Consider the following 12,254-nt stretch of genomic DNA (forward strand, 5'->3'; position numbering starts at 1 on the left):
TGTAAAACTTGTTTAGTTAGTCAGGGCTGGCATAGGGTAGAATCTCAACTTCCCTTGAGGACTGTGAATGAGATGGAATGAATGGGGCGTTCTTGGTCCAGGCCAGTTTGGATTATTGGTATGATCTCATCAGAGCCTTCCTTAACACAGGGATCTCAAAGAGGAAAGCAGTGGCAGTCTGACCCCCTCCTTTCATAACATCCCAGTATGACTTTTTTAAGTAAGGGCTATGACTTACCAAAAATGAAGGTTGTTGGAGCAGGCATATCAGCTGAGGGCTCAAATCCTTTACCTGTAGGTTAAGCTTTTTTCTTTGTTCTGGCTCAACAAACATTTATTTCAATTCAGGTCTTTGTAGGGATGATATATCCCGAAGGCACATGGGACATCTGTCCTCAGGGGTGTGGCTATTGCTTGCTTTGGTTGAAGCTTAAAATAAAAGCCAGCCAGTGTAAAACATTGCGATTTCCAATTCATGGTTTTAAACCATAGGATTTTTGGGGAAAATATAATTTGAAGGAGAGTTTTGTTTATTAAAAATGTGCCATGTAGTCATATGTTAATACCTGGCTCTCTTTTAAAAAAATGAACAGAATTTTTTACCAAGATGACATAAATAAAGTTTGTATTCCAGCTTGCTGTATTTAGGGCTGCAGTGTCCTCTCGTGGTCTTCCAGATCCACAGTCTTTCAACCAGCAGCTGATTCAATCATTCATTCATTATGATTTCATTCATAGTGAAATCCTGAGCTGGAACAGAATTTGTGAAGGCATCATGTGTGCAGGACATGGCAGTTTTGTGGACTCCTAGTTTGGACACTAGGAGACTTGTGAAATCCCCAAGAGGGTATGTTAAAAGGTGACTTTACAATTCAGTGACAGCAGTTTTAGAATTTGCAAAACGTAGTTGAAATTCTGCAATCAGAAAAAGTAAACTAATTTGTTGTGTCATGACTAAAAGTATTGTCACACCCAAAACATGCCCTCAGATACGAAGAACCAGGTTTTTGATCAGTTCCATCCATCGATTGCAGGTGGCAAAGTGAGAAATTCTGTAAACTTTGTCAGATGGCACACATTTGTCAACACACCATCTGCAGAGTTTGCCAGCTTTTGATATCAGGAGGAAATCTAATACAGCAATATTCATCCACTATTTCAAGCAGTATGTTCACTATGTTTTATGGCACATTCCAGTCTGTACAAGGCAAGCCTATGTGATATTAAAAGCAAGCCTATGTGATATTAAAAGCAACTGCTGAGTGCTTGTCTTAGTTGTTGTAAGCTGTTTTCAGAAATTCATCTGACTGCATTTTTCCTGTGTGGTACTGCAGAGAGATTGAATACATTTAAGATGATCGTCTGTAGGCCCAAGTGCCAAAGCTTCACTGGACACACTCCATCCACATTCAGAGGCAGCCAAGTGCTCTGCCTACACAAGATTTATTTCAAAAGATACTGCATCTGGCACAGAGTTGCAAATTAACTTCTTTAGCTCACAATCCTTAAGAACAGACCTAAAGACAGGTTGTCCCTGTCCTGTCCTTACCTCAGCCCATTAGAGTAAAACTTCAGTTCTGTTCCAATCTCAGCTGCTACAAGCAAAAAGAACCAGGACCTTTTTTCCCCCTTCCTTTGGCTATGAGGTTTCAACAGAAGGGACAAAAATTCATCAGAAAAACTGACAATTTGTTAAGCAGGCTGTTTGATTGTTCCAATTAATTTATTGGAAGTCTTTCATTACAACCATGCTTCTGCTAACAGAGCAACAATACCACGATCCTCACTGGAGTCTGATCGATCACCCATTTGTCTTTGAGCACGTTTTCCATGGGGGACTGCTAAGTCTTTTCTCCTTTCAGACTCCTGAGTTAATTACTGTGATAATTGGTCCAATTATGTCATTTTGCTGCTGGTCCAAAAACCAGAAAAATCTTTCCCTCCTGGACTGGGGTATTCTTCCCTTGGACTCAAGTATTCATTAACTACAACAAACCCTGTGCTAAGCTCTGTGTTTAAAATACAGCTTGCATAGTACCATTGTGCTGAGCACATAATAAAGTAAAAACATCATAATTCTTACATATTAAGTGTTATACATAATAATACTTTATTGTATGCTGCATAGTCCAGCTTCCTAACTCATTGTTAATAAATGTGGTCTAAGTTTGGACACACCTACACATAGAAGAGTTTTTCATTTCCTTTTCTTTCTATTTTTCACGTTAGAATGATAGTAAAGATGTCAAAACTATGAAATAACACAAATGGAATTATGCAGTGACCAAAACATGTTAAACAAATCGAAACTAATGAAAATATTATGTTTTAGTAGGAAAGAAATTCATACATAGGCATTATATATATATATATATAATCATAATTATAATTGTCATATTGCCTATGTATGAATTCCTTATATACTTTTTATATATAACAGGGAATTGCTTGGTGCCTGCTTGTGAATGAGGATTATTGTGCCTTCTGATTTGTAAGGCTAATTTCTCCAGTGGAAATCCCAAGCTTAATTTCAGATAAACCACTGTTAAACGTTAGAATATGTTAAACCACTGTTTCAGTTGGTTCACAGCAGACGCTGCGCAGATCCACTGATATTTATATCATCTGGTGAGCAGATGAATGCATTCATGTAAAATAAAGACTGATCTGCACAGTGCCTGCTCTAATCCAATGCCTATGAACAAAAAGAATGTTTTAAAAAGCTGCCTTTATCATCCTTTAAAAGGAGTTGTCAGGGCCAGTAACATCAACTGCTACATACAAAGAAACAATATTTCAAAAACATTGCTGTCATTTCCAGAATATAGCAGTTTCTGGTATTCTCATTAGCAGTGTTCACAGATCCTTAGGTAAATGTGTCAACACCTAAATGAAAATGTTGACATATCTGCCAAAAAAGTTGCTTAATAAATGGAAAATGAGTAAAAATTTTTTGCCGTGAGTTTTTTCAGGAAATGTGACGTTACAGTTGCAATTACAAAAGTCATATTTCTCTTCAACAGCATAGACTTTGTCATTTTCATTTTAGATATGACTACAGTCAAATTCCATGATGGTGGTTTTTGGGAAGTATGTAGTACTCTGCACTCAACATTGGAAATAATTAAAGTCACCACTAGGCGGCAGTGCTGTAGCATTGCATTTGATAGTCGCTGGTGTCAGTTTGGTGCCAATGCCTTCATTTTTAATACGTCTCCAGCAGGTGGCAGTGTGGTCAAGGCATCAACATGTGCTAATGGGTTTAATAGTTTGAGTAGTAACCATTTCGATTTTCACCATTGCATCATGACATGGTTCAAAGAAATGGGAATCTGCCATGCAAATAAGATACAGCCTTGTAAATGCTTTATGCAGCCTGTGCCAATAACAGCAAGATGACCTGACTGGACTTCTAACTCCTCCCAGATTATTCTGGCAGATAAATGAATGTAAATGTAAATCTGCATTTCAGCAAAATGCAGAGATTGTAATTAATTGAAATGTGACAGTGAACACATTTCCGGTATGTGCTTACTTTGGGGCAAGCAAATCACACGTCCACTTTTAAGCACTGTTCAACTGAATGTATGGTGACTGTCATAGATTAGTCAACACCACCTGTTTTTGTATGGCATATAGTAGATTATATGCAAAGTTCTTAAATACCAAGGCTGGCTGTATTCTCTAATATCAAACTAAAGTAAGGATAAATTTTGGAGGTGGTTTTTCAAAATACTGCATAGTAGATGTTGTTTAACGGAATCAGTGTATGTGTCATGGGGATTAGTACTACACAAGGTGTACCCTTTAGGACATCCTTGGACTGGCAACTCTGCCATAGAGCTTTGCCCACCCCAGAGTTTCAGTCACACAGTTCTCTTTTGGTAGCTATAGTTGTATCATATCAAAACTGCAACAACCCAGATTTCTTGAAGAGGTTCATGGGATGAACAAACATTCAAAATGAATGATAAAGAACAAGTACCATTGTAAAAGAGCCCTTTGACTACAGTGGAATATGAGCTGTTTTTGTAAACCCAGTGAAATTTGCCCATTGATATGAGATGCCTTATCACATATCTTTTATTCTCAGTTGCAGTACTGCCACAGAATGCAAGGCAAATGGTGTCCTTCCCAAACACTGAACTGATCAATTTTAGTTTTTTTAGCATAATGGTTATTATTGCAGTTAGGCTTCATTCAGCTAATCTTGGATATGCTGTTGGGGAGTACAGAGGACTCTGCCATCAGCTCTCTTGGTGTTCCTTGGCCCCGTATTGGTCTGACCAGGACTTTCATGCTTTTCGCCATTAATATTTTTTATTCCTCTAAATTTGACTTAAATGGGTCTTTCTGCTGCAGCAGATTAAAGAGCACAGTAAATTATTCATTAAGAGCATCATTAAAATCCCAGGCATAGTGTAAAGGCTGAGATGGGAGGAGTGGCAGTGAAAGGCAGGGTATTGAGCGGATGCGCCAAACTCATAGGACGACAGACTCATTCCTCTGAGCGGGTGCATCAGGCCATGTCATGGGGACCTTAACCAATGGACCATGGTGTTCAGCGATGAATTAAATTTACTGTACTACTAAAGGGCTGCTAAAACACAGGCACGGGACTGAAATTTTCTCCAGCTCTCGAAAACCACAGACAGTGGTGAGTGAAGATAAATCGGTTCAATCAAGGAGATGCTGTATAGCAGCTTAAAGAGTAGGATAAGTATTTGGCAGGAAACAAACCCTGCAAACTCTGTGGCCCAGGGTTGAGTAGTCCTGTTACTGCTGAGCAATGAAAACAAATCTTATTTTCTTGTTTACTCCTCTCTTATTATCCTTTACCCCACCTACCACTGAATAATTAAAATGCACCTCTTTCTCGTGTTTGCTTTGATAAGAATGCTTTTGAATTACATGGGTCCTGGGTCTCCTGCTGCTCCATAAATCTAGCATCTTTATCACACAAGAAGGGTTTGTAAGAATCGGCTGTTACCTCCTCCCCATCTGTACCTCAGGCAGCTTGCAGCATTGGCTTATAGATGAAACACCTTTGGATCAAAAGCAAATGTCAATTTGTAGTTCAAATCAAATGCATTGCAAGACCCTGCAGGCTTTGTTGTTAATATCTTAATTAATATGAAATGCTTTTTTGAAGAAATGGTGAGTGGTAAACAAACTGCATGCCTTTAGCAGAGGCAATAATACAAATTTTTGTTCAAAGTAAGTTTTCTAAAACTGCCACACTCAATTGCACCGCTTGAGTGCGTGCAAGTAATGTTGTTGATCCTGCCTTGTCCTTGAAATGGTACATTGGTGAAAGCAGTGGTACAGGAACTGTGTGTCCATACAGAGAATTTCAAGCCACAGGTGGGCAATGTAAGTGAAGTGAAGGAGCAAAGGAACAACGAGACCACTGTACACATTGCATGTAAGGATGTGGGACATGAATGTGGGAAAAGGACCATACGTCTGTCAATAGTAGTGCAAGCCACAAAGGGGCACTGTTGCACACACTAGCATGCTGTATGGGTCTGCATGGGCGTGTACCTGAAACCCACACCCAAACTGACCCACACACTTTAATACCTGAGCAAATCCTGGCCTAATTCTGTTATTCAAACTGGCCCCGGCCCAACCTGAGGGTTCACTCGAAAATGCTAGCAATTACCCAACCAGATAAAAAAAAATACAGTTTTGTAAGTGGCACTACCACCGTACCCTTGGGCAAAGTACTGAGCCTATAATTGCCTCAGTAAATATCCAGCTGTATAAATGGATAACGTGAAATTTGTAACCTATGTAAGTCCCATTCTGAAAGCTTGACCCTTGTTTTCTTTGCAGGTTGTTACTAAAAGGAAACCACAAGTAGTTGCAAGGCAACTAGGAGGGCAGTATTTGCTGAACATATTTACAGACCAGCAAGTTCTCACATTTGCTTTTGCTGCTAGTCCACATCACATCACATCATGTCCTTACTGGACAGACTGACATACTCCTTGGTAATGTCAGATTTTCTCTTTGCCGGGATGGCCTTTTCTAACTGTAGAAGTGAGTGACTTGCAGATTAAGATCATGCACAGCTCTACTTGATACGTCACTGCATTGTCATTGTCCCTGTCTTTTTACTGCCATATTTATAATTAAACAGAATTTTACAACTGCTTCCCTGGATGAAACCCGTCGATTCTTTGCTCTTGTGTAAAGTAATTTCATTGAAGTATTTCCATGCTTGCGACTTCCCTTTCCAGGACTGTGTTTCAGTGTGCACTCTCCTCTATTCCATATCTGTTGGATCTCCTTCACCTCCATTGTAACATTTGCGGTAGGGTCACTGTGATCAACTCCAGTATGCATTTTTTACAGACAGCCTGGTCCAAATGGAGTGGAAACCAACTGCTAGAGTGCAATTACAGGCCTGAACCAGCCCAAACCCAAAATATTTTTTGGGGTCCTTTTTGGGTCAGGTTTCAGATCACCAGGTGCAATATGTATAGGTAAGAGGTGAAAACTGGATATGGAACATCCTTCTCTGTCTGAGGGTCCAGGGGTTCCTAGAGGGCCATGCTGAACCCCATGGTGCACAAGTAGCAGCGGGGACTTTGGCAGAGTCCAGAGATATGGCAGTGTGTAATACAGCTGCTCTAATGGGAAGGGGTAGCTGAGCAAGAGTTGCATCCTTTACGTTTCCTGAGTCAGAAACAGCTCAAAGACACTTTTCTTAATAAGAAACAAGACCTGGAGGTCAGTGTAGCCATTAAAATTCTCTCATGATTCTGATCTCTTGGGAAGGCATTGATTCATGTTCTCCTGGTGTCTCCTGCCGGTTAAATCATCGGAGCCCGATTTTGACCACGGTAGCACCGCTCGACTTGACCTCACTCAAACGGTGACGATAAGCAGTATGGGGCAAGGGAGTATGAGGGCCCCGAGGAGCATCCTATCTGAAGACCATGCAACACGGGGGATGCCTGGATCCGTCTTCTACAAAACACCTAGCTTCTCAGCTTCTCCGCAGTGAGTTTGTTGATAAAACACTGCTGGGATCCCCCAGGGAGTCCCTGCTCGCGCTCTCTCCTTAATGCACGCACACACACTGACACCGAAAAATCATACCAGCTACCCCCTCTGCTGCTGCGCTTATGCTAATGTAACAAGTCTCACACATGTGGTGGTTAGCGGACGGGTGGAGCCAACTCAGTATGTACATGAATGTCTGCACTGGAGAGCGAGCACATCTGCTTTCAGCCCAAAGGAAATCTACTGTGCCTACATGGATGCATCCACATTCATCAGTGCACACACATACGCATCCACATTCATCTGAATGATATTTGTTGTATGTGTATGTGTGTGTGTGTGTGTGTGTGTGTGTGTGTGTCTTTGTTTGTGTGCATGTGCATTCAGCTGTGAAGAAACCCACATACAGGTTCAAACACCATCTGAATCCTCAGTGCTTACTTCCATTGATAAAATGGAGAGAGTGATGGGGGGAGGGGGAAAGGAAAATAGAGACAAACAGTGGATGAGAGACAGGCAAGGATCCACAGCTGGAGAATCTTTCTGCAAAGGACTATGGGAGATTGCTGGCTGTGGTTCTGGCCCAAACCACATGGGTATGGAGCTGTGCATACAATCAGACAGAGCCAGGATAGCCATATAGGAATACATCAGCTGTCTGCAGTCAGGGGATAGGGAAAGGACAGTGGAATCCTGGGGCACACTGACAGAGCTGTCAGGGCCAGCAGTCCACAGTGTAAGGATGACGCTGTATCATAGTGTCATTAGTCACCGTCACCTTGGAATTTCAGGCTCTAATCTCAGCTGGCATGCTGCTGCTGCTATTGCTGCTGAAGCCTTGAAGGAGGTATTTCAATGTGAATTACTCCAGCTGTATGAATGGGCAATGTGTAAAATGTGAGCTATAGTGCACAAGTTACCCTGGGTAAGTATCTCTCCTGAGCAAAGCAATTAATCAATGATTATGGAAATCAAACAAAGATAATTAGGTGCACCTGCCTCCTGTGATGAGTCATGGCCTCATGCACCTCAAATTCCAAGGCACTTGTGATCGAGAAATTATTAGAAAGCCTTGAAAAACAAATTAAAACCCACTTGATCTTCACTGTTACTGCCCATGAAATAAGGGCCTTCGAATACCACATAAATTTGTACCTTTTTTGGACAAACAGCATCACAAGTGGCATCTGCACCTGTGGCACTTTTGCTCTGTTCTTTTTTCCAAAACCCTCTTACAGTGTGTACTCATTATTCAGTTGATTTAAAAAAAAAACTTTAATTTTCAGTATTCTCATCTTATTTATCTCTGTAGAGTTTTTGCTTTGTGTTGTTTGCTCTACCCTGCCCTGTGTTGGCTAAATGCGCTGCAATTATCTCTGTGTCTCAGAGGTCGGAGAGGCCATTTACATGCTGCCCTCCATTATATATGTGGGAGTGCTTTCTGCTAACACTGACTCAGCTTTGCCACAGTGGGCTAGCTTTGCTTGCATTCACAACCTCATTTATGCAGCCTTGTCACGTGCCACACCCCTTTCCTGCAGCCCCACCCCTTCCAGGATCCAGTCATGCTTCATCCGGACATTGTTGCCCTATCCCTGCCCCTGGCTCCTTCCTACAGCCTTGCACTGCTGTCAGTTGAATGCTAGACTATACCTACCCAGATATACAGTACAATTCCATTATGGATGACCGTGGGCCCAGGGAGCGATTATGAGCCAGTCCTTTTGAGTGCTTGGTGGTGGTTGGGATCAGCTGACAGTCACACACTTGCCCAGTACTCAACACACAGTCAGTCTGATGAACACGGCACATGCTGGTCAACCGAGGTCCTGGAGAGACCTGGAAACGCCGGGTCAAAAACACTCTTTTCATCCCTTCCAAAAACTGGGGTGTGGGAGCTCAATACACTGAAACACATTAAATGGTTCAGCTCATATTTTGCGACATCTTGATTTTGGCCCCTGGACCTGCATTGCTAAGATGCTCGCAGCTTCTGGATTGGCAATTAGCAGTGAGTGATGATCACGATGGTTGACATTATTTAATCCCCAGGCTTGGTCTTCCAATTAGCCAGTTGTAGTTTTCAGTCTGAAGGAATATTCAACCAGATTGATGATGAAAACAAAACGAAATCACCTCCTAAAAATAATGAATAATGACCCTTGACCATGTGTGTCAATCTGTACATAAAAACCAAAGTGAAAATACTGCTTTTGACAGTCAGATAGATCAAAGAGGCCTTTTCTCAGTAAATCAAAGAGCTTTCGCTAGCGCCGTCTCTTATCTTCCTCTAATGTGGCTTCACTCCTAATCACATCTAAAACCCGAGTCTCACCCTTCATTAGAAAGAGGGACTAAAGAAAATGCAACAGGTTGTAATTACTTAACCACCTGCGGCCTATCCATAGAACATGCGAAAGTTTCCTCATAGATACCAACAACACCACCACTGCACGTTTCTGCAAAAACAGGCAGATGCAAGTGGAGGTTACATGGTAGCTATGACATCTGGTGCAACACCGAGGTAGTGGGCATAACACGTGCTGTGTGACCTAAAAGGTAGAGTGAAGTGGTTTTTTGTGTGCAGAGGAGAAGCTGGTTCACATTGATCTGTGGCTGCTGAATTCAATGAATGGAATCCAAGGAGGCCACCAGCCAATCACAGAACCACAGGAAGACTAATTACTCATGAAGCCCCTCGGCCATCGCTGCACTAAGGCAATGTTGTATAGTTGTCCAGTACAAAAGTGTTACAAAGTCATTTATTGTGATTTTTTCTTAAAATCCCTCTGGGTGATGGGTGCAAATTTTGGGCCACCCTGTGTTTTGAAAAGAGGCGTTTGTGGAGTAAGAATGTGGGATTACCAGGGCAGTCAGTTAAGGTGTTTGCTCCATGGTGGGAACCTGTGTTTGAGTCTTAGCTGTGTCATTCACCGACAGTGACCAGCAGTCTGTGGGGGGATTACAACTGACTTTGTTCTGATAGGGAAGGGTTAGTTTCATTGGGTCCGTTTGTCTTACCACTGTGGCACCTGCTAGTGGCTCATGAGATATCTGGGAATCGATCCGATGATATTGCAGTGGACATGCTACTATCCTCCAATCAGGATTTCTGCCTTTGCAATGCACTGTGGGACTTGTATTGTTAAAAAGAGTGTTTGGCTATGTACAAATGTATGGGAGGGTTGCATTTCTTTAGCTTCAGTGCTCCTGCATATGCATAGAGGGCTTTGTAGGGAGTGGAGCTGAATGAAATACAATTCAATTCAATGAAAAAAGTAGAAATCTATTTCGGAATTTTCTATTTGTTATAATTCTATGGATAACATAATTCAGCATGTTATTGTAAAATGCTCTGGAGGCAGGTGGGAGAAGCAACAGGCCCAAGCTCAAGGAAGCCTCAGGATCAGAGGTGCAGATGCTCTGATCAGCAAGGACAAATGGTTCTGTGCATATAAAGGAAGCTTTTTTCAAAGGCAATGCATGCTGGGAATGGGCAGGTGTTCCCTATGGAGGTGGAATGGCCTTGGTTTTATTTCCAGTTTTCCTTTGAGGAGACAAAATGAAATTTTGTCAGGTGGCTCCTGCCTTGGGTTTCTTTCTCTCTTTCTTGTATGTTATTAGAAGGCTGAAGCTGGGTAAATGGGAAGTATATACACTCACTGAGCACTTTATTAGGAACACCTATACTCCTACTTATTCATGCAATTATCTAATCAGCCAATCGTGTGGCAGCAGTGCAATGCATAAAATCATGCAGATACGGATCTTGAGCTTCAGTTAATGTTCACATCAACCTTCAGAATGGGGAAAGAAAATGTGATATCAGTGATTTCAATCGTGACATGATTGTTGGTGCCAGACGGGCTGGTTTGAGTTTTTCTGTAACTGTTGATCTCCTGGGATTTTCACACACAACAGTCTTTAGAGTTTACTCAGAATGGTGCCAAAAACAAAAAACATCCAGTGAGCCGCAGTTCTGTGGATGGAAACTCCTTGTTGATGAGAGAGGTCAATGGAGAAGTCCAGACTGGTTCGAGCTGAAAGAAAGGCTACAGTAACTCAGATAACCACTCTTTACAATTGTGGTGAGCATAAAAGCATCTCGGAATTCACAACACGTCGAACCTTGAGGCGGATGGGCTACAACAGCAGAACACCATGTTGGGTTCCACTTTTGTCGCCAAGAACAGAAAGCTGAGGCTGCATTGGGCACAGGCTCACCAAAACTGGACAGTTGAAGATTGGAAAAATGCAAGCTGATCTGATGAATCTCGAATTCTGCTGAGGCACACAGATGGTAGGGTCAGAATGTGGCGCCAGCAGAATGAATCCATGGACCCAACCTGCCTTGTGTCAACAGTCCAGGCTGGTGGCGTTGGTGTAATGGTGTGGGAAATGTTTTCTCGGCACCCTGTGGGCCCATTAATGCCAGTCAATCATCGCTTGAATGCCACAGCCTCTTTGAGTATTGTTGCTGACCATGTGCATCCCTTCATGGCCACAATTTACCCATCTTCTAATGGCTACTTCCAGCATGATAATGCACTATGTCACAAAGCAAAAGTTGTCTCAAACTTGTTTCATGACCATGACAATGAGTTCAATGTTCTTCAGTGGCCTTCCCAGTGACCAGATCTGAATCCAATAGAACACCTTCAGGATATGGTAGAACGGGAGATTTGCAGCATGAATGTGCAGTTGATAAATCTGCAGAAATTGTGTGATGCAATCATGTCAACATGGACCAGAATCTCAAAGGAATGTTTCCAATATCTTGTGGAATCTATGGCATGAAGAATTGAGGCTGTTTTGAGAGCAAAGGGAGGCCCTACCCAGTATTAGTATAGTGTTCCTAATAAAGCGCTCAGTGAGTGTATATGACCTTCCTGTTTCATATGCGCATGTGCTCACACACACACACGTTTTTCTTTGTCACGACTGGTTATTCCCTTGTCCGATTATGTAAATATTGTCACTAAGATATTTATTAATTAATGCAGAAATGCATGCATGAATCAAAGTGGAAACATTGCTCTGTTCAGTATTCTGTCCATGTCATATGTTTTGACATGGGTTAAAAAGTACTTTTCTCTGGATGTTCTCTGGAGGCTCTGGATGTTCATATGTTGTATTATACTGTATTGTGTTGTATTGTATCCCATATGTATACAATGTACACAATGGATCCGTATATTACTTTTCCCTCAGGAAGAAGAGTTGTGTACATAGTTCAATGA

This window comes from Megalops cyprinoides, chromosome 18, assembly GCF_013368585.1.
Source record: "Megalops cyprinoides isolate fMegCyp1 chromosome 18, fMegCyp1.pri, whole genome shotgun sequence".
Classification (NCBI taxonomy): domain Eukaryota; kingdom Metazoa; phylum Chordata; class Actinopteri; order Elopiformes; family Megalopidae; genus Megalops; species Megalops cyprinoides.